The following is a 24,173-nucleotide window of genomic DNA, read 5'->3' on the forward strand; positions in this document are numbered from 1 at the left end:
AATTTCCCCAAAACTGAAATCTTTAAAATTAGTCCCCCCCTTCCTGTGACTCAATTTCTTTGTCAACTCATTTTGTTCTTTATGAAATCTATTAAACCATTCTTAGGAATACTTACTGGCAAGAATGTATTTGAGGAAAGACATTGGCTAATCTTTACTCTTCATACTATATGAAAATGAACTTAAATTAGAGGATGCACTATATCTGCAATGCATGATAAATACAAGATGGATAGAGAATCTGTTCAGCGGTGTCAGCTACAAAAGCAAACATGATAAATGTTAATGCAGTTTTGAGCCCTGGGATAAGCTATTCAGTGCACAAGCATAGCTGAATCTCTTTGCTATGTTGTTATTCATGGCAGCCAAATAAATGTCAATAATAAAAGAGAATTAAAGATTTTCATTTCCCAGAGGCAATCCTCTAATACGGCTTGATCTTTCATTTCATTTGTAATTCGTTCTCATGTCAGGATGCAATCATTCGCCAGGCTCTGGGTGTCATGTTAAGTCATTTAATAATGATTAAGAACATAAAAATGCTTGGCCTGTGGGGCAATTCACAGAAGAGATGCCAATTTGTTATTGTTTTTCCTCCTTTGCTTTTGAATATGGATCAGCTTTTTCCCACCTCCTAGCATTAAAATACTAATGGAGAATGGGGAGGGAAAGTATCCCTTAATTTACCATAAGTGACATTCCAGAATGGCACAAGGCAGTGCTAACACACTTATTAAAACACTAATTAGGAATCATTGTTCCTTAAACCTCACAATGTGGAGTATTTTTAAATGATCACTGCTAAGTTTGTGTCATTTAGCAATAATGTAACAAAGTCAGTTTTCTTGGTATATAATTCTAGAGACGTTTCTCCTTTTGAGATATATATGGTGTCTATAAGCCACTTTCTGTTATTTTATACATGTAGTTCTTTGAATTCCTCTTTGCTAAATTGTCTGTGAATCTAAAGTCTTTAACATCCTGTTTGGTCACCTCTATTTCAGTTGAGTCTCCATTTTGTATATCCATCTGCCGAGAAGTTTTGTCACATATCAACCATTGTATCATTGCTTGCAGGCTAATTGAGTTCCAACCTTTTTTGGGGGAGTGCTGGGGTGGGGGTGGCAGGGAGCACTGGAAAGTAATAAGAGTAAGAAGCCAGGAATGACAGGCAGGAAAGAAAATATGATTCTATACACTTTGAACCTTTTAATAAATGTTGAATGAACCTGTTAGGTAGCACAAGAGTCAGGTCAAGGAAGTCATTCCTGTGTCTATAAACTGTAGAAAAACTAAGACTATAGATTTTTATTTCCTACTGGACAGCAATTACTAATGAGATCTTCATATATCAATACCTTATTATATTAACAATTGTAGTAAAAATGAATATTTTATATACATGCATATATACAGAATACATACACATATACAGACATATATGTCTTTATAGAAAGTTTATATTTCTCCAGGTTTCTGTACTACATATATCACTAAAAGTTGGAAAAAGCAATAGGATTTTTATTCTAAATTGAAAATAATGCATTTCACACTTTTGCTCTTATGTGACACAATGAAATAGGTCCACTCCAGAATAAATTGTAGACTTTTCTGAATACTTTCAGAATTCTTTCTGGTCTGTTTGAATTTTGATTTTTGCCAAACGGAAGAAAATAGATTAGGTCAAAAGTTTCATGTGGAAGACAGGGGCTACCATGTCAGAATCACCTGGTGGGCTTTTGATAAATATAGCCCTGCCTTCATAGAAGTATGTTCACTTCAACTTAATACATCCCTATGAAGAGTAGTAGAATATACGTCCTTGAGAAGATGTATGAGAATGGGGTTTGTAGAGTGTGAGGGAAGTGGAGTATAGGGTTGTGTATTGTTGTAAAGATCCTTTAGGTAATACAGCAATGCTGTCTGTCCTTCATCTCTCACTTTGAAACCTTTGGATTAGGTGATTTGATAATGTTGCCCAAGTTTATGATTTTGTAGGATGATAGAAACAGAACCTTTTAGTAGCTAAACATCTAGTATTTGAATAAGTCAAGCCTTGGTGAATGCTTCTTTCTCTTGATAATTCACAAAGTGTCATGTACTCATCTACTATTACTAGCAATCTACATATATTATTTTAAATAGCCAAAGTCATTTGATTAGTTTATAATTTAAGGTAGTCTCATCATAGTGCTCTTTGTCATTTCCTTATAAGTAAGTGAGGTTACTGAAGCTGCTTGTCTTCATGTTCCTGAGACCTTAAAGAAGCTTGTCACCCCATTTGCTAGTTAAGTTTTCATGTTCTTTAAAAATACTCAGTGCTATACATTATAAGAAAAGGTCAATGTGTTTTACAATTCTTATAAACATAAAGTACAGAAAGTGTGCAATAGAAAATGCAGACTCTAAAGAAAACAACTTTAGCAGCTGGAAGAATAATAATGTCAGCACATCATCACAACTCCTACTCCTACAAAATATTGTCATAAATCATTTTGGAAATGTTATCTATACTACAGCCAAACCAGTTTTAAATGATGATCTTGTTGGCATACATTGCTGATGTTGTGAATAGAACAAATTAAGTGGCATTCTTTCAGAGTGTCTATACATGATATTCATGAAAAAAAAAGTTCTTTATTTTTAAGAATATCCTTTTTTGAGCAATATATTGCTTTTTGACAACATAAGATGCTCTAATTTCTTGTATTTTCCCTGGTTCCGTCCTGGAATCAACTACTTTTTCAAGTATCCCTCTTTCCTTTAATTAGCAAATGATATTTAGAAACCCAGATCTGGATGCAAGATATGCTCATTGCTAATTGAGAATCATTGCTTTGGGACCCTTTTAGCAAATAGATTGGCAATATATGTATGTGTATTAACTCATGCATACATATCCTTCTATATTTATTTCTATATCTATTTATCTACTTAAATTACATGGTTTGAACCTGCTGGTAACTTTGATTCCAGTCTAACAACAGAATTCATTCTAGCCTTCACCCTTTCATTCCTTTTAACTTCCTCTGACATTGGAAGTTCTGGCTCTCATTATCCAAAATATATTTACTTATTGTTCCATCCTAAAGTACTTTCAAATTACCCATACCCTTGTGAGAAAAGAACATATTTACTTCCTAAAGTGTTTGTTTACAGTTCTTTTTATCTGTAGCCCTCTACAGTCTAGTCAAAATACTGTTATCCAAAGTCACTTTGGGTTAGTTCTTTTATTCCATCTACTTCAATGTGGTTACATTACTTATTTGTAATACAGTTAGGTTTATTTCTAAGAGTTTGTATTCCATCTTGGTTTCCTTTCATATCTAGGCTGGTTTTTTTAATAAGTACAATTCATTCCTCATGGTGTCAAGGTTCTGTGTGCTTTGACAAATGCATACGATCATGCAACCACTTCTATGGTTATAATACAGAAGAGTTCCATTTTTCACTTCTAGTTTTCTAAAGTGGTGTTACCAATTTATATGCCCACCACCAGTATATAGAATGGCTTTTATTTTTCTATATTTTCATCAGTATATTCTACTGTCCATTTTTTATTTTAGCCATTCTGGTGAGTATGCTCTAGTTTCTCATTGTGTTTTTTACTGGAATTTCCTTAATTTAGTGAGGTGGGGCACCTCTTCGTTTGCTTATTAGTATTTAGATATCTTCTTTTGTAAAGTTGCTATTGGAGTCTTTTGCCCACATTAGATTGTCTTATTGATTTATAATTCCTTTTGCAGTCTGCATACAAGTCTTTTGTTAGATAAATGTATTGTAAATATATTCTCCCACTTTGTGACTTGCCTTTTCATTCTCTTCATGGTATCTTTTGATAAGTAAAGCTCTTAATTTTAATTTAGTCCAGTTAATAATGTTTTCCCCTTATGGGTAGTATTTTTCATATTCTTTTAAAGAAAATCTTTGTGTATCCCTAGCTCATTTTTATTTGTTGCTCTTTATTTGTCACAGTCTGTCTAGAATTAGAATTAATTTTTATATATGATATGGGTTAGAGGAAAGATTCATGTCTTTTGCCTATATGAATAACCAGTTTGCCCACCATCATTTATTAAAAGAAACATCCTTTCCCTTACTGCAATAAATTAACACCTTTGTCACATTTCATATTACCTGATATCTGTGAGTCTTCTTCTAGACTATTCTATTCCATTGTTTTCTTTATCCTTGTAACCAGTTTACACTGTCTTGATTACTTATAATTAGTCTTTTTATTTCATAATGTCAGAATTCCAGCTTTGTTCTTCAAGCTTGTCCTGGTGTTTCTTGACCCTTTGCATTTCCACACAAATTTTAGAATCAAATTGTTAACCCCCTGAACTTTTTAATTCTTACTAGAATTTTTTTGAATTGAATTATATATTGGATCTAGAAATCAATTTGGAAAGAATTAACATATTTACAATATTGTGTTTTCTAATCCATAAGAGTATCTGTCTCTATTAATTTAGGTGGTCTTTAATTTTTCTCAAACTGTTAGTTTTTTCTGTGTAATGGTCTCACATATATAACTTTTATAAGATACCTAGATTTTATAAGATTCCTATTATTTGTTTTTTGTATTTTTTTTAAGTAAGCTCTACACTCAACATGGGGCTTGAACTCACAACCCCAAGATCAAGAGTCACATGCTCTCCTGACTGAGCCAGCCTGGCACCCCTCTTATTATTTTTGATGCTATCCTTTTTTTTAATTAATTCTGAGCTGAGATCAAGTGTAAAAACACTCATAATTATAGAAGTCAGTAGTAAAACCTTTTCATCATTGCTGAGAACTGACTAGTCTTTCATACACACACATATCTACTTCCAATCTCATTCCTCCATCAATAAGTCCTCAGTTATCCACTGTCACTTTTTTTTTAATTTACTTTGAGAGAGACAGAGACTGTGTGAGTAGGGGAAGGATAGAGAGAGAGAGAGAGAGAGAGAGAGAGAGAGAGAGAGAGAATTCTAAGCAGGCTCTGCACTGTCAGCACAGAGCCCAATGCAGAGCTCAAACTCACAAAACTGTGAGATCATGACCTGAGCCAAAACCTAGAGTAGAAAGCTTAACCAACTGAGCCACCCAGGAGCCCCTCTACTGTCATCTTTATACACACAGATGCACACATACCCTCACAACTCCAGACACAAGCCCTTATTGTTTTAAATTACTTTTGCTCCTCAGAACTACAGAGATCAGGCGCACCTGGGTGGCTCAGTAGGTTAAGCATCCAACTTTTGATTTCAGCTCAGGTAGCACAGAGCCTGCTTGGGATTCTCCCTCTCCCTCTCTCTCTGCCCTTTCCCCTCTTGCCAGCACTCTTTCTCAAACATAAATAAACTTAAAAAAAGAGAGAGAGAAATACAGAGATCACGCATCAGAGACACTGGAAAGTCTTCTGATGCTTCGATTTATCTATTCTCATCATTGATCCATTTCAGTAAAGAGCAGATCTCGGAATGATGCTATCCATTTGTAAATGGCATCTTTTTAGATTTCAGTTTCTGTTTGTATTTTACTGGTATATAAATTTTTTATAATGACATTGTTTTCATTTATTAATTGTAATAATAAGTCTGTTGATTCTTTTGGATTTTCTATGTATATAATGATATCATTTGTGAATAATGACAATTTCACTTCTTTCCCAATCTTGGTATTTATTTTATTAATTTTTCTTACTGCACTATCAGCACAGTGAAGCACAATGAATATGAGTACAGTTGAAATGGTTGTAGTGAGTACCTTTGTCTTATTCCAGTCTCCTGTGGGAAGCCTTCAGTATTTTATCAAAAAGGATGCAGTTTGTGGTAGTCTCTTTACAAATACTCTTTAACAGATTAAGGAAGTTTCCTTTCATTAATAGTTTGCAAAGAATTTTGTTTTTGATGATGGTAAGATATTTTTAGTCATGAAAGGATGTTGAATTTTATCAAATAACTTTTCTGCATCTCTTAAACATTACTGTATAATTTTTCTTCCCCTCCCTCCCCCCCTTTTTAATGTGTGAATCACAGCTTGATTTTGGAATGGTAAACCATCTTTGCATTCTTGGGATAATCCCGTCATGGTGTTCCTTTAATATATCATCAGATTTGATCTGATTATATTTTTCTTAGATTTTTGCAATGTTGTTATGAAAGAGTTTGTTTCATATGTTCCTTTCTTGTAACATCATTGTTAGTTTAGGTATGAACATTATGATGACCTTATTAAGTGAATTAGGAAGTACCCTTTTTCTGTTCTGGGAGAGTTTTATAAGCTTGAGGTTGTTTTTATGTAAAAATTTAAACAAGCTCACCCATCAAAATATCAGGGAATATCAAGAGAATAGTTCATTGGATGGTTTTTCATTACAGATTCTTTTAATTGAATAGGAATGTTCATTTTTTTTCTTTTTCTTTCTATGTCAGGTTTTTAAAAAAAAAATTTTGTTTTAATGTTTTTATTTATTTTTGAGAGAGAGACAGGGCATGAGTGGGAGAGTGGCAGAGAGGGAGAGGGAGACACAGAATCTGAAACAGGCTCCGGGCTCTGAGTTGTCAGCACAGAGCCCCATGCAGGGCTCAAACTTGTTCAATGCAAGATCATGATCAGAGCCAAAGTCAGACGCTTAACAGACTGAGGCACCCAGTCGTCCTGTGTTAGTTTTGTAAAGTTGTATTTTTCTTGGAATTTGTCTCTTTCATCCAACATAAAATTATTTATAATATTCTCTCATCTTCTTAAATACCGGCAGATCTATAGTGATATTCCCTTTTTAATTCTTAATCTTGGAATTAAATTTATGCTCTTTCTCTTTTCCTTGATCACTCTCCCTAGAAGTTTATTTTAATTTTAATTTTCAAAGAAGTAAATGCCTAGATGATGTTAGATTATCAAGAGATTTATTGAAGGAAACACCTGTAAGGCAAGATAAGTTATGGGCCAGAGGAAGCAGGGAGACCTGTCAAATTGTGGTACAGGTCTGACCCCTGTGTTGCAGTGAAGGAAGGTTGGGCAGGAAGAGGCATAGATTACAATATGGTTAAGTTTTGACAAGGCCAGAGAGGAGTCCTCAAGCCAAAGTTGCCCCATAAGCAAAGTTGCCCAAAGGAGTCCCACATATCTCCAGAATAGGTCTCCATACTGTTTCAGTTGTGCTCCTGGCGAATGTGGCCTCAGTATGAATGCAGTGGTGAATTTCAGAGCATAGCTCCACCTGGCACATCTGAGAGGCAAATTTTCATGGCCATGACAAGGTTTATCAATTTAATAGTCTTATAAAGAACCAACTCTAGGGGTGCGTGGGTGACTCAGTTGGTTAAACCTCCAATTTCGGCTCAGGTCATGATCTCATAGTTCATGGGTTCAAGCCCCGTGTTGAACTCTGTGCTGACAACTCAGAGCCTGGAGCCTTCTAAGGATTTTGTATTTCCCTCTGTCTCTGCCCTTCTCCTGCTCATGCTGTCTGTCTCAAAAATAAGTAAAACATTAAAAAAATTTTGTTTAATAAAAAATAACCAACTCTGCCTTTGTTGATTTTTTTCTACTGAATATTTGTTTTTTACTTTTTAAATTTTCAGATACTTTTTTCTTTCTTCTATTTTCTCCATGTTTTATTTACAAATTTTGGTATGTATTTTCATTATATTCAGTTCAAATTATTTCCCATTTCCTATTGTGATTTCTTCTTTAATCCATATGTTATTTAGGAAGTTTTGTTTAATTTTTAAATATCTAAAATATATTTAGAGATTTTCTAATTATCTTCTTGTTTCTGATTCTTAGTTTAATTCCATTGTGGTCAGACATCCAGAATGATTTTAGTTCTTCAAAATTTATTGAAATTTTGTCTTACTGCACATCATATGGTCAATTTTATCCATATTCTTTGTGCATTTGAAAACAATGTATATGCTGACATTCTTTAATATAGTCTTTGTATATACAATAAGGTCAAGTTTGGTAAGTTTGTGGTCCAGATCATTTATATTTTTATTTAGTTTTTGTCTGCTTGTTTTATCAGTTACTGAGAGACATTAATTAAAGTGTCCTGCTATGATTGAGATTTGTATCTATTATTAGTATAACTATACAGGCTTTATGTTGTTTTAGTGTTTGCATGGTTTTTCCATCCCTTTACTTTCAAACTTTCTATGTTCCTAAATATAAAATTTTTTTTGTAATCAAAATGCACTTTTTATTATCTTTTAAATTCATTCTGGCAACTTTTTAATTGGAATCTGTTGATATTTAATATAAGTTACTCATATAATTGGATTCATATCTCACATATTACTCTTTTTTTTTTTCTATTTGTCTCACAAGTTTATCTCCTTTTTTTTTCTTCTTTCCTGCTTCGTTTGGATTGATCAAGTATTTTTTATTCTCATTTCCTTTTTTATTTGCTTGGTAGTTGTATATCCTTTTGATGTTCGCCCTAAAAATTACAAAATGTATGCTTGACATATTGGAGTCAAATATAAACTATAAGGCTTGCCACTTCTCATACAATGGTAGGTCCTAGAACATTTCAATTCCATTTAAGACTTCCAACCTTTTGTATTATTGTTGTCAGTCACATTAATTATTAGTGCCTTGTAGTGACAAAATACTGTTATCATTTTGTGCAATTGAATTTTACTTTTTCCATTGTTTTTCTTCTCTTCCTACATTTCCATGTTTTTATCTGAATAATTATGAATTATTTTATCATTTTTCTTTTGCCTACACAGCTTCTTTCAGTATTTCACTCTGTGCGAATTCTCTTAGTTTTTATTTGCAGATATTCTTTATTTTGCCTTTCAGTAAGTATAGAACTCTACATTGGAAATTACATTCTTTGAATCTTTAACAATGACCTATTGTCTTTGGATTCTCTTATTTTGTCAAGAAGTCATTTGTTAGTCTTATTCTTGCTTCTTTAGATATATTTCCATTTTCTCTGCTTTTTAGAATTTTTCTTTGAGTTTAACTTTTTACTTGGTTCTTGTTTTTTCTTGTATTTATCCTGCTAGGGTTTTTAGTACTTTTTGAATGTATGGTTGATGACTCTTATTAGTTGGGGAGATTTTCCAGCCATTATCTCTTTAGATACTGCATTCCTCTCCTTCCAGTTGGGACACCAGTTACACATATCTTAGGCCTTTTTTATTGTGTCCCATATGTCATTTATGATCTTTTTTGTATTTTTATCATTTTTCCTCCTCCAGTTTCACATATATATTTGTGGGGTTTTTTTTGTTTTTTTGTGTGTGGGGAGGGTTTTGTTTCATTTTGTTTTGTTTTGTTTTGTTTTGTTTTGTTTTTGGTGCAAAAAGGTGATTCTTATTAAAGCACGGGGACAGGACCCATGGACAGAAAGAGCGAGCTGCACTGGGGTTGTGAAGAATGACTGGTTATATACTGTGGACTTGGGGGAGGTAAAATCAAAAGGGAGGTTGCTAAAGAGATTTTCATATGCTAAAGACTCACAGATTACTGGAGGCCTACCTATTGTCAAGCTAAGGTTGTTTTTCCCTCTAGCAAAGCATTAACATTAAGATGTAGGGAGTTCCTGGACTTCGGGCTATTGATGGGATTGCCTTTTTCTTGTAAACTGGTGTAGACTCTTATCAGTTTAACCATTTGTTTTTTGTACTTTCTTGGGTTTTTTTGGGTAGCTGGGAGGGTCCGATGAATATCACACATATCCCACCTGGGAAGGAGGGGTGCTAGCTTGTACTTTGCCCTCAGCCTGCCTATGCTCCCTCATCATAACGCCCCTAAACAATTTTGACCCTTAAATCTTTAAGGTTGTTGAAGGTTAAAGATCTCATCTTCTGTAGCATCTTCCTGCTGAGTAAGGACATAGAGACGTCCCTGCCTATATGGGTTAATATTGGTCAATTTGGGAAGGCATAGGGGAGTTACAAAAGGTGGAGGCAGCTAAATCCAAGGTGGGCAACATACATGAACCTCCTTGAGTTCATTAGTATCATTAGTTGGTTTGAAGTTGTAGTGATGGAGTCTTGGTACCAGGCAGAGATACGAGGGAGAAAACAGCAAAACATAATGAGAATAAAGAAACCCCAATAAAAGTCCTTTGGTATTTGACAATAATCCTCCAGTCCTGGAGTTAAACCACTCACTAAAGGACGGAGAGGGATTGTTTAAAGCACCAATTCGAGTATTCATGTCAGTTAGAAATCCGGAAATATTGTTGTGGTAATCTGGAATGTATACACAGCATTATTTTTATGAGAACACAGGTTCTGCCTTGTGCAGCAGTTGAAACATTTAATGCCATTTTATTTTGTAGAACTGTTCTATGCATTTGACTCTTTTTAGTATTTAGTAATGTAATGTTATTGACAGTCACTGAAGGTATTAACAGTATAACAGGTGGTGTATAGCTATCATATAGACTCTGTTCAGTAAGCAATCAAGTAATTAATAAGAGGTACTTTTATGGAAATAAGAAAAATATAGGTTAACGGTTAGAGCAAATTACAAACCCAGTGTCTGTCAGTGCTGCCAGTGAGAAGATTTTTAGATGTCAGGCTTGAAGCATCCTCAGATGGAATAGGAACAGGCAGCAGGAATCAGATGGATTTTTCTGGTTTATAATTTAAATGTCTGTGGTGATACTTTTGAATGACCCATTTTAAGAAGGAATTGTCAGTATAAATTGAGGAAAGGAGAATGAAAAAGAAAGGTACAACCATCATGAGAGGAGTTTGAGGTCTTCCACAGGTTCACAGGAATAAGAAAGACACATTAGTTTGCTTCTTGGTTTCCCCCGAAGGAGGTATGGGTTTTACTTTAGATATAGAAGCCCATGAAGAGTGCCTCTATAACTTTACTGCTGTGGGAGTACATAATATGACTAGGGGCTCTTGCATTTTGGATTAAATCCCCTGGTATATTAGAGTTTAACTCCTTTAAATAAACCAGGTCTTTTGGATTTATATGGGGTGGGTTTTTAGGAATTGTCAGTTCAAATTTAGGAAGGATATGGTTTGAATATTTAGAGATTTATGAATTAGCCCAGCCTTAATTGAATAATTTAATAAAGCACAATAGTCTTTATCTATTGATAAGTCTACAGTGAAAAAAGACTTTTCTATACAATTGTTGGGGGAATCCATCCCATTTTCCAGTTGTTTAAATAATCATATGTCCATGGGGTCCTGTTATTATTGCCACAGAATAACAAGCAAGAAGATTGTCCATACCTATGCTATGGTGACAATTTTTCTAAAGTTTACCTCAAATTCTTCAGCTTACACAAAAAACAAACATTTAAAGACAATCAGAACTAGGATTTAGTATCCATAAAGGTGTGTTACTGAAGCATAGTATTTCTCTCTGGAATCACCTCTGTTTTTGAGGTAGCCAAATCAAGACTAATTCATTTGTAAAACAACTACAATTTTTACCTTGGCCTAATTATTTACATAAGTACAGCAAGAACAGCTATTGGTCATATAGATCTTTTATAATTGCTTTGCTGGCACTTTTTGTAAGGAATCTCTAGATTGACTTTTAGTAGTCTCTGTAGGCCAGAAGCCAAGCCATGTCTGCAATACCTACAGATTTGGGAGAATTCCTCTTCTCCAGGTCCCCAAGATATCCTGAGGTTTCTTAAGAAGTGACATTCTTTACTCACCTGGTAAGGATGCTGGGAACTCTGTAAGCAAGGTATCAGGCCAACATTTCCAAGGGGTTTGATTGGCTCCATGTTTCATAAAGTCAACCTTAGTTCCTTAAAGCTGTATAGTCATATCTGAGTCTATGCATGTTGCTCTCAAATATGACATTCCAGTCAAAGTCTTGTTAAAATAACCAGTATTTCCAATGGTATCCTGTTACAAGGAGAATAGACTCTCATTGAACTTATGCAAGTAACTGTAATTGGCATGAAAGAAAGAACACTTGTTGAGAGTTTGTGAATTTCAGAGGGTTCAGGTAGAAGAGTTAAATGCTTTAGTTTGTTTACAGAGGAATACTTTATCCTATTATTGTATATCATGGGTATCTTAAGAGAATGTTTCCTTAATCTGGAAGGGCAAACATTAGAGAACCAGCAATACTTCAAAACAAAAGTCACAGAACTATAACCATCTTCTTCAGTTCATTTAGTCCCATGTTACTAATTCTTGTTCAATTTGAATGCAGCTTTTTAGTTCTGGAAATTTCTAGCCATTTTAGTATTAATCATAAAGATGTCAAATACCTATATTTGTCCTTAAAGCCCTTAAAGATGAAACATGTTTTGCTAAAGCATCAGAACAATTAATTATAAATGATAGAACTCAAAAATGGACATGGTTAACAATGTGATATGAGTCGTTGTGATGCAATTGACAAGGTAATCCAGTTATTTCTGTTACACAGAACACTTAAATACTTAGAATATTAAGTGAAAACCTTATACCAGAACATATTAAAATTTTAGGAATTGCATATAATCCCTAGAATAGTTATGGCATTTACCCAAGCAGTACAGCCTAAGGTTTATCATTATTTGTTTGACAGGGCTTACAGAGTAACATAACATACCAAATAAGCAAGCCTTAATTGGTCAAAGACTTCATTACAATTTAAATCCTGGGAAGGTAAAACCTTAGAAAGTTATAAAGGACATCCTAAATAGGATTACAAATCTTATTTATTTAACCAAGGTGGCAATAGGAAATTCCAAAGGCAAATATGTAGGGTTATATAGTTGTTACCAAAACTTAGCTCCTTTGACATTGAGAAGTTTTAACCAAGAAACCAAAGACCAAATAAAAGCATAAACTTAAATATTTAAAACATAAAGCTTTGGTTTTCCTGGCAGACAAGAGAAAAAAACCTTTGCTTACTATTATTATTGTTGTTGTTTTTATAACTTTTTTTAATGTTTATTTATTTTGAGAGAGACAGACAGAATCCAAAGCAGGCTCCAGGCTCTGAGCTCTCAGCACAGAGCCCAATGCAGGGCTCAAACCCATGAACTGTGAGACCGTGACCTAAACCAAAGTCGGCCGCTTAACCAACTGAGCCACCCAGGCACCCCCATTATTATTCTTTTTAATCAAGAGCAGAATAAGCCAAGAAAACTTTGTCTTTTGAACAGAGAGAAAAGCAGAATTTTAACCTCATACCAGTGTACTTTTATTTACTTTTTATTTTTATTTTAATATGAAATTTATTGTCAAATTGGTTTCCATACAACAGCCAGTGCTCATCCCAACAGGTGCCCTCCTCAATGCCCATCACCCACCCTTCTCTCTCTACCACCCCCATCAACCCTCAGATTATTCTCAGTCTTTAAGAGTCTCTTATGGTTTGGCTCCCTCCCTCTCTAACTTTTTTTTTTCCTTCCCCTCCCCCATGGTCTTCTGTTAAGTTTCTCAGGATCCACATAAGAGTGAAAACATATGGTATCTTTCTCTGTATGACTTATTTCACTTTGTGTAACACTCTGCAGTTCCATCCACATTGCTACGAAAGGCCATATTTCATTCTTTCTCATCGCCACTTGGTATTCCATTGTGTATATAAACCACAATTTCTTTATCCATTCATCAGTTGATGGACATTTAGGCTCTTTCCATAATTTGGCTATTGTTGAGAGTGCTGCTATAAACATTGGGGTACAAGTGCCCCTATGCATCAGTACTCCTGTATCCCTTGGGTAAATTCCTAGCAGTGCTATTGCTGGGTCATAGGGTAGATCTATTTTTAATTTTTTGAGGAACCTCCACACTGTTTTCCAGAGCAGCTGCACCAGTTTGCATTCCCACCAGTGTACTTTTAAAATCCATTCATTGCAACCTTAGTCTGTCCTAACCACACAACCTAACCTTTCCAAAGATTTCCCTTCAAGAATTTCTACAACTTTACTTTGCCTTCACATTTTGTCCCAAGCCATTTTTCTTCAAACAACCAGTCTCATTTAGGACAAAATTACTTTCTTTTTCTTTTACCTTCCACAAAAATCTATTTCCATTCCTTATATCTTTCTTACACATCTCCTACTTTTTTACATACAGAGTTGCTTTTCTTATTTCCATCAGTCTTAATTATATTTAGCAGAATTTTAACTCTTAGAAACCTTAGTCTCCAGTGAAAAGTTAGTAGTAACCAATTGTGAACTGTTACACCAGAATTCTTTAGGTGGCAAACTTATGAACCACTTAAGCACAAAGAATGTTTACCAACAGACCAAAATAGTCTTAGTTTCTCTGCAATAAGAAGTCAAAAGCAAAATCTGTTTTCATTAATTAATGTTTTAGCATTCCATTCTATTTGAAAAAGACCTAGATGTTCAATGAATTCAATCCCATTTATCATGCATGCAAAACTTTTAAGTTTCAGGTTACCAAAGACTGAAAGCTATCTTAACAATTACCCTTGAAAACTTTGAGACAGACAAAATTAACCATTATTTTAAGTCATTTTTTTGCTAACAAGTTGCAACAGAGATAACATGAGCTTATTTGACCTTTAGCAAACCTAGGTAGAATAAAAGTTTCATATTTAATGCTGATAACCCAAAGACATGTCTATCTTAATTAAACCAACAAACTTAAATTAGCTTAAATAACCAAATATGTTCCACCTGAATCCCCTTAAAAGTCAATCAGTTGTTCCCCATTGTCAGTTTTTACCTGGGACAACAGTGGGAAAATCAGCAGCATATATATTTGTACTGATGCGTCTTCTAGTTGACTGTCCTCTCTCTTCTACTTTGTCCAATCTGCATTTCAACACATCTATTGGGTTCTTTATTTCAATAGTCAAATTTCTTATTTTTTATGTTACTTGATTCTTTTTTATTGCTGCCAGTTCTATACAATGTTAATCTACCTTGTCATTTTTTTTTGAATGTGTTAATCACATGTTCAAAAAAATAATAAATTTCATGTCCAAAAACTATGATATCTCAGTCGTCTGTGAGTCTAGTTTTTTATCTTCTTGGGGGGGGGGGGGCTTATATTTTTGTTTGCCTGATAATTTTTCATTAAATGCTAAATATTGTCTGTAATAAATTATAGCATTTCTGTTGATGGTATTATCTTTTTATACAAAACAGCTAGAGTAGATATATCAAGGATTGAGCTGACTCAAGGTTGGGTTACAGTTTTTGTAAGGCTTCTAATTTGCCTCCATTCCTATACTATAGCTCTCCTGAAATCTCAACTGAAATCTCAACTGAAATCCTACAGTATTTACTAGGGTCCACACTCCTTGATAGGTTGTTGTTGGCACCATACAACTGCTAAAATTACTACTCTACCTTGTAGAGGTCTTTTGCTTAGTGTCTTACATTCTTGTCCTGTAACATTACAAATTTGGCAAATATCTCAAAGGAGAAGACCCCTGAGTTTCAGACTTAATCCATATGTTCCCTTCTCTTCACGAATGTGGCACCTCATTTCTTACTGCCTTGGCAGCCCCAATCTCCAATTTTGTCTCAGCAACGCTGGAGATTGTCAAAAGCTCTATTGGCTTCTCTGCCTCTTCTTAAGAGCCCTTTACCTAGATTCTCAACCTCTAACCCAGCCAAGAATTTGCAAATGTCCTGAAGGGAAAATCAACTTTTAAAATACCAGCCTAGCTCTTTAAGGTTTTCTACATCAGGAATTTTATCTCAAGTCTTGGCTACTTTGACAGCTCTCTCATACCTTCATCTGTTTATTTATTTTGCAACTTTTCTGACTGTTATGGTATAGGAATTGGTTTATCATAAGCTATGGCATTAGAGTCTAAATTAAAGCCCCTAGTCAATATTTTTTATTATAAAATAGAAAGGGGCTCCTGGGTGGCTTAGTCGGTTGAGCGTCCAATTCTTGATTTCGGCTCAGATCATGATCCCAGGGTCATGGGATCAGGTCCTGCGTTGGGCTTTGCACTGAACGTGGAGCCTGCTTGGGATTCTCTCTCTCCCTCTGCCCCTCTATCCCGCTCATGCTCTCTCTCTCTCAAATAAAAAAAAAATTAGAGGTGCTTGGGTTGCTCAGTCAGTTGAGATGCCGAGTCTTGATTTCAGTTCACTTCATGATCTCCCAGTTCATGGCCTAAGAAAGTTAAGTGGATTCATCTGTCATATAAGGCTCTTAGATGATTTAGCAATACTGCCATCCATAACCTACTTTGAGAATGGCTGGATTCAGTAATTTACTCAAGATCCCAAAGTCAGAGCCAAAAAACCTGGATCAGAACCTCTTAAATCCCAGTCTAGTCTAATCTGTTTTATATTACATTGCCTCATTTATTTATAGCAGTGATTCTCAACTAGAAGCATTTTTCCCCTCACTTTTGGTTGTCGCCACTGGGTGGACAGTAGAGAATGGGGGATTCAACTGGTATCTAGTAGATAGAGAACAATCCTATAATGCATAAGACAGCCATCCATGACAAAGAATTATCTGGCACAAAATACCAGTAATGCCAAGGTTGGGAAAAACCTGGCTTATAGTGTATCTCAGAATGTGTATATTTAAAGGATTACTTTCTGCTCCTTCATTATACTTAACCATTAGATCAATACCAATAGATGTTAGTAAGATAAATCTTCTTGTAGGAATACGTCCAGAGACCTTTTGGCTCAAGAAAAATCCATGTATGATCTAGTAGATATTTGGTTAACTGTGTTTCTCAGAGCTTCAGCCAAATAATTTCCAATTTTAAGACTTTTCGTTAGAATTTTTTAGAGCTGGATAAAACATTCTCATGTGGAAGTATGTATATGTATATTATAAATGCATTATGTATATGTGAATGGATATCTAGATGATATAGCTACATTTACCTACACATTTATAGATGTATATGTATGCATTAACTTAAATGGTTCTTAGAGAATGTATCCATCTTCTTACAAAACTCCAAATAATCAATTTCTATAATTTAAAGCACTTGAAAATATATTATAAATGGATATTCATCTAGGAAGTATATTACCAAATGTTTTTCAGAATAATTATTGTTTGTACCCAGTGAGTGATTCTTCTGAAATTCAATTAGACTCCAAAATTTATTTTTCAGAGCATTACAGCTTGGCGGCAGAATTTTATTTTGGCTGAAGCACGGCATGCATGTTTCTGGCTCAGATAAAAATCTTTGGAGGTGTAGCAGAAAAATCTGATTCAGATAACTGAAAAGTTAGAATTTTCTTTGGTTAAAAAGAATAAAACAGTTGCTCATTGGATATTGAAAACTATACTTAAATGAAGACTTAATTCTCGCCTTACTCCTTTAAGCCTTAGCCAAGACAGTTTATCCTAATTAAACTTCTTTAGATACTTACATCATTTTTGATGCTTATTGACCCTTGAAGTAGCACAAATAGAAGCCGCTATTCCTGAGGATTTTCCCCTATTGTCTTATCTTGGCCCTTCAACTTTATTTAGCTTTTCTCGGCTTCTATTGAGGCAATGTGTTCTTGGCTTCAGGAGTAGAACCCCAGTGATTTATCTCTTACATATGACACCCAGTGCTCATCCCAAAACGTGTTCTCCTTAATGCCCATCTCCCATTTAACCCATCCCCACACTCCCCTCCCCTCCAGCAGCCTTCAGTTGGTTCTCCGTATTTAAGAATCTCTTATAGTTTGCCTCCCTTTCTATTTTTATCTTATTTTTCCTTCCCTTCCCCTATATTCATCTGTGAGAGAAACTATTAAGCTATTTTAAGTTCTTATATTCAGTGCCTTTCTGTTTTAATAAGCAATCTAAAATCTCAAGAAAATGTCCTAGTTTTTTGTCAAATTAATCATTTTGCACTTAGCCACCTATTCGATTTATTTATATTAAATTTTCCCGGTACTCTTTTTTAAAAATGCAGTCTTTCTATTTTTAAACATTTATTTGTATTTCTTTGAGAGTGAGAGACAGTGCAAGCAGGAAGGGGCAGAGAGAGAGAGGGAGAGGGAGAGGGAGGGAGAGAGAGAGAGAGAGAGAGAGAGAGAGAGAGAATCCCAAGCAGGTTCTGCACTGTCAGCACAGAGCCCAATGTGGGGCTCGAACCCACAAACTGCGAGATCATGACCTGAGCTGAAATCAGAAGTCAGACGCTTAACCAGCTGAGCCACCCAGGCACCCCTAAGTTTTCCTTGTACTCTTAACTATTTCATTTAGTCCTAGAACTCTACTCTCATCTACCTTACAAAGGAGAAATTTTTTTTTTAATGTTCTATGAATAGGCAGTACATCCACATGGTTCAGAATTCAAAGGATACAATAATTAGGATTGTTCAGCTATCCAGTACTTGTGAGAAAGTACATCAAGATGACCATTATGAAGATGACCATAACATTTATCAACAAAACTTCAATACTTTTGAGAGTGAGAGTGAAAGTGGGTGCCATTAGTTATTCTTGGGCTACTGGGAGCAAACTAGTCCATATTGTCATGCTTATTATTATAGACAGTTAAGCAAAGGTATTTAGTAAAATGAATTCTGTATTGGCTGAGTTTTTGGACTGTGCTATTTCTAACATTTCTTCTAACTCAAAGATTCTTGATCATATGCTAAGAATATGCTGGGTAATATAGAACTTAAAGAAATCTGAGAATCGCTAATAGGACGAGTCAGAGAGGCAAGACACAAATAGATAAAACAGTAAAGTAACAGTACAAATGAACTCAAATCTGTATGGTTTTACTGAGTGCCTACTATGTGTCAAGAATTGTGGTTTTAAAGATAAATAAGGCAAAAACTCTATTCCTTGAAATCTAGGAGAGACATAATCCACTAACACAATTTGAAAAGTAGTATACGACTTTTATGAACTATGTTTATAGAACAAAAGGCGCAAGAAATTGGGAAAAGTTTCACAAAGGAAGTGATATCTTAACTAGGCTTTGAAGAATATAGTTCATATTTGGCAAGTGGAGATTACAAAGGAATATAAATTAATGGAATAAGAAGATCAATAAGCAAAGAGACCATAAAAGGTATGATGTATCACAGAGAATATCAAATACTGGGGAGAGAGTTGTGGGTAGGCATGAATGGTAAGTTGTGATAGGCCTTTGAATGCTATGCTGGGCAGTACATGATTAAGTGCTTAGAGTACATACAGAGAGAGAAGCAATCATTTGGGCTGAGAAACATCTTGTGGTCAGTTTATCATAATGCACTTCTATTTGTTTATAAAGCCCTGTTTCAGAGGGATCAGCAGATACTAAACATGAAGATTTTTTTTTTTTATTAAATGCCAGGAATAAAAGCTGCAATAATCCCTCTAAAAGGTATTAGTAATGAACAAACCCATGGGGTTAGAGTGAGACAAATTTGATAGGGTTAGGAAAATTGTAGATAGAGAAAAAGAGCCATATATAAATCATGGTAAGAGCACTAGGGAAAATGCCTTAGAAAATTAATAAAGATTGGGTTGGTTTAAAGATGATAAACAAAGACTAATGCAAAAGGGTAATGAATTCAGTCATGGAGACATTTCATACTAACGTGCTTTCTAAAAGAATTGCTGCTAGACTGGCTTTATTAAGCTTTTTTTTCCCCCTTAAATTAAGGAAAAAGAGTAAGTAACCCATTAATAAAATTTGCAGTTGGCACTAAATTAGGAGATAGTATAGCTGTTAATAAAATTACACAAATATTGATAGTAAACACTGGAAGCTAGGAATAGAAGTTCAAAATAATGTTTAAAATAAAATAAACTATATTCACTCCATTTTTAAAAATCTATATAGAATCAGCAGATAACAGAGAAAAGTCTCCATTTCCAGGAGATATTCCTGGTTTAGGGTTTAATAAGTAAATGATAAAATAGGAGCAGTAACAATATGTCTTCACTAAAGAGTCTACATTTATAAGCTGTATAATGTGATTATATTCTATGATTCAAAGTGGATTTTTTGTAAAATTTTTCTTATACATCTTTGTCATTGAATTTTCTATTGAACACTGTTCTTTCTGTGACTAATATTTTAATGAAACTGTTTTAAAATGGTCTTATGCCTTCTAGGTGTAGCTTAAATATCTAGAATGTATCTAGGTCTTAAGGAAGATTGGATGAGGAACAATGAGTGGAGGCCTAGACTAAAAGATGTAGTTCCCTGAAACAGTTACACAGATCCCAAGCAAGGTTCATATTTCTGTCTAAACTGCTGGTTAATCTGAATATGCCCATGAGTTCTAGGAAGTAAACCATGGCCTTGACTTTCTGTGTCTTGCAGTAGGATTAACCATTATATTTCCACCATAAATTATAGATCGTAGCATGGTTATTGTGAAAGATCAACAGTGTTCTTGGTTATGAGCAAATAAATAGTTTTACAGTCAGCTGTTCTGGAATCTGCTAAAGCATTTAAAGCATAAACCATTATAGCAAATCCATATAGATTTAAAGAGACTCGGCTCTAGCTACTTTGAGAATTTGACACAAAAGGTAATCAAAAAAGCTTTATTTTGAAATAGCCTTAGACTTTATCCATTTGTATCTTCACATTCCTCTATAAAAGATATCTACATTTAGATTTTTTTTATTGGATGTTTTATAAGTACAAAGAACCATTTAAGGGAAAAAATGTTATTATATATAATAACATTTATTAAATATATTAATATGTTAAATCTATATTATATATTAAATGGATATATTAGTATATGTTCAATATATATATTAAACCTTAACTGAACATTCAGCTGCAGTAAACTTTTAGAAACCTGCTTGTTGGTATGTCAGCATAAGTAGATCATAATGGGGGTCATTAGGTTTCTTTCACACGTGATAACAACAACCCAACCCACCGTCCTACTTGTAAGCTTATCTATAAAGCATAAAAGCATTTGTCACCATTGACAGTACTGACATTTAATCTGGGATCTGTTTACAGCTCCGTTTTCCATGTGTTACTATGTATTTGGTGGTTTCTTTTTTTTTTTTTTTAATATTTTATTTACTTTTGAGAGAGAGAGAGAGAGAGAGCAGGGAAAGGGCAGAGAGAGAGGGAGACACAGAATCTGAAGCAGGCTCCAGGCTCCAAGCTGACAGCACAGAGCCCGACACAGGGCTTGAACTCACGAACCGTGAGATCATGACCTGAGCTGAAGTTGATGCTTAACTGACTGAGCCACCCAGGCGCTCCCGTATTTGGTGGTTTCAATTCAGCTTCAAAGCATACCTAACTTTTCCCTTCCAGTTATTCTGAATTTTACCTAAACAGAGGAGAATGGAAATATTAAGTAGATATTATTAGGGTGATAATTTTTCTCTAGATGAATCATGCCAGTCAAAAGAGTTCTGGGTGTTGACCTTTTGTGCTATTTCTATAGTTTACAAGCTTTGATAAGGTAGATTATATAGTAAGTTAGATTAATGTCCAGGAAGGAAGCATAGCAGATCAGTTAAATAGGAAACTCAGGAAAGCAGAGCCATCAGGGACTGGGAAAAACTTAACTCAGGTGAGACAGATATTGCGACAAAGTGTCTGGACACAGGAGTTGGTAGGAAATCTGGCACTAAGTCATTTTAAGTACAATCTCTGAGGGTACAGCAGTCTCGGCAATTCTGGTATGAACATACCAAGATATTACATGAGCTAGAAGTGGTAGTGGGAAGAGGAAAAAAGCTGTTTTTCAGGAGGCAATCAGTATCATTCAAAGAAGTCTATTCTTTTTTTTTATGTTTATTTACTTTTGAGATACAGAGTATGAGCAGGGGAGGGGCAGAGAGAGAGAGGGAGGCACAAACTCCGAAGCAGGCTCCAGGCTCTGAGCTGTCAGCACAGAATGCAGGGCTCAAACTCACGAACTGGGAGATCATGACCTGAGCCGAAGTCGAATGCTTAACCGACTGAGCCACCCAGGCGCCCCCAGAGAAGTCTATTCTTATATAAAAGGAGCTATATTGGTCTTCTGAAAGGAAAGATTGCCAGGAGCTAGCAAACATTAAAATCCTTAGTAAATGCATTGGAGTTAGAGCAATCTAGTTTTTAGAAGGTGGACCCTAGAATGTTAGGAAGGATAATCACTCAGGGCTAAAAATAGACTATCTAGACTGATAAGGCAGAAGACAACTTACTAAGGTGAAACAAATCTTTGCCTTGGATGGACCATGATAGCTTACATTTAGAGGTCTAAAGTAATTCCATGCCCTACTCTTGATTCATATCCTTCCCTTGATAGGACTAGCTTAGAGTTGGTACCCAACTCTGCTAGTACAGCCTGAACTGTAAAGACCCAGGAAAGATATAAGGAGGGCAAAATGAAGAAGGAGTTCATCCAGACAATATAGGACTTGAAGTATCAACCAATAAGGTATCTGAATATGTCTATGGCAAGAAGCAAGTAGCCACTCGACTCCTGCAGTGCTGAATTGAACCACTGCTACATATAACATATACTGTGGTGGGGTAACATTGGAAGCAAAGATATATGGCCCTTCCTTCAAAGAGCTTATACTTAAATAAAACAGGTGAGATATACACTAGAAAATCATATATAGAAAACATTATGTGAATTTTACCAAGAAATGGGCTGTAGAAATAATGCAAACATGAGTTCACTTTACACTAGTAATCAGGAAGACGGTATATTTTTTAAGTGACATATAAACTGATTTATGCACTATATGTGAGATATTGATGCAAATAAGAACTAGAAATGACATTAGAGGTCATCTGGTACCCTTTGGAAATTTGAAAAGTAATTGAGACCCAGTACTGATGGGAGAAATTTTGTACAGCTTTCCTGGGTGACAGCCTGAGAATATGTATCAAAAGCCTTTAAAATATGCATATCCTTTGACTCAATAATTTTCATTACAGGAATTAATCCTATGGAATAATTTAGCATATGCACAAAGATTTACATACAAGGATACTCCTAACATCATTGATCTTAAAATTTTAATATTCTTATCTTCTCATTTTGTAGCAAAGAGGCTGCAAAAATAGTAGCGATCTTCCATATATCCTTCACCCAGCTTTCCTAAATACTAACATTTTATATAACCATAGTATAATTATCAAAACCAGGAAATTAATATTAAAAAATACTATTAATAAACTACAAACCTTATTCAGATGTCGCCAGTTATCCCACTAAATGTTCTTATTCTGGTCTAGAATACAATCCAAGACCCCACATTGCATTAGCAGTTAGTCAGTTTCTCTTATTCTCTTGCATTCTTGTATAATTCTTCAGTCTTGCCTTTATCTTTCATAACTTTGACACTTTTGACGGAGTACTGTACAGTTACTTTGTATAGTTTCTTTTTGGGTTTGACTAATGTTTCCTCATGATTAAATTCAAGTTATACATTTTAGGTACAAAAATGAAATTATGCTCTTAGTGTATCATATCAGGAGGCATATGATACCAGTAGTGGTGATAACTAATTTTGATCACTTAGTTAAGGTGGCGCCTCTCATAATTCTCCATTGTAAAATTAGTATTTCTCCTTTCTTAATGAATAAATACCTTGTGGGAAAATACTTTAAGGTTATGTGTCTTTCTTTCATTTTTCTTTATCTCATCATACTTTTGCCCTAATTTTAACATCTATTGATTAATCAGTAATAATTATTACTGTGGCGTTAGCCAAATAATGATTATCCATTTTTATTATTCCTTATATGTTTATTAGAATTCTGCTGTCAGGAGAGCTTTCTTTTCTGCCCATTTGTTTAGTCATTTACTTATTTCTATCCTATGGACTTGTGGGTATTTATATATTCTATGATTAAAATTCATTACTTTTATTTTTTATTTTTTGCTCAGATTGTCCTAGATTTGGCTATTGAAAGTGCCTTCAAGTTGGCTGCTTTACTCTTCTGACATATTGCCATCATTTTTTGACCTATTTATATTCTGGCATGAGATGCTCCAAGTTTTTCTGCCCTATGAATGGAATCAGCCATTTCTCAGAATTCTGGTTCCTTTTGGAGTGCCTGGCTGGCTCAGTCAGTAGAGCATCTGACTCTTGATCTCAGGGTTGCTCTTGATCTCAGGGTTCTGAGTTGGAGTCCCACATTGGGCGTGGAACCTACTTTAAAAAATAAAGAATTCTGGTTCCTTTTCTTGTCAGTAGCTGTTCTCATTGCTACTGCTTGTCTTTACTCTTAGGTTTCTCTGTCGGTAGAGTTACGAAATATATGAATATGTGCACACACCTGTGTGTGTGTGTGTGTGTGTGTGTGTGTGTGTGTGTGTGTAAAATACGGGTTCATAACTGACATTG

The 24,173-nt window shown here is 34.8% G+C and overlaps 1 protein-coding gene and 2 non-coding genes across 9 annotated transcripts in view; 1 reads left to right on the top strand and 2 right to left on the bottom strand.

Annotated features, from left to right (window-relative positions):
- The window catches only part of ADK (adenosine kinase), a 528,728-nt gene that overhangs the window by 431,437 nt on the left and 73,118 nt on the right, over positions 1 to 24,173 (top strand). The gene's annotated exons all lie outside the window — the stretch shown is intronic.
- On the bottom strand, positions 4,725 to 4,794 carry LOC113600400 (small nucleolar RNA U2-30). The gene has a single exon (XR_003421401.1). It is a non-coding gene; the product is annotated as a small nucleolar RNA U2-30 (small nucleolar RNA).
- On the bottom strand, positions 5,363 to 5,442 carry LOC113600401 (small nucleolar RNA U2-19). Its single transcript, XR_003421402.1, has one exon. It is a non-coding gene; the product is annotated as a small nucleolar RNA U2-19 (small nucleolar RNA).

The sequence above is a fragment of the Acinonyx jubatus genome, chromosome D2, assembly GCF_027475565.1.
Source record: "Acinonyx jubatus isolate Ajub_Pintada_27869175 chromosome D2, VMU_Ajub_asm_v1.0, whole genome shotgun sequence".
NCBI lineage: Eukaryota > Metazoa > Chordata > Mammalia > Carnivora > Felidae > Acinonyx > Acinonyx jubatus.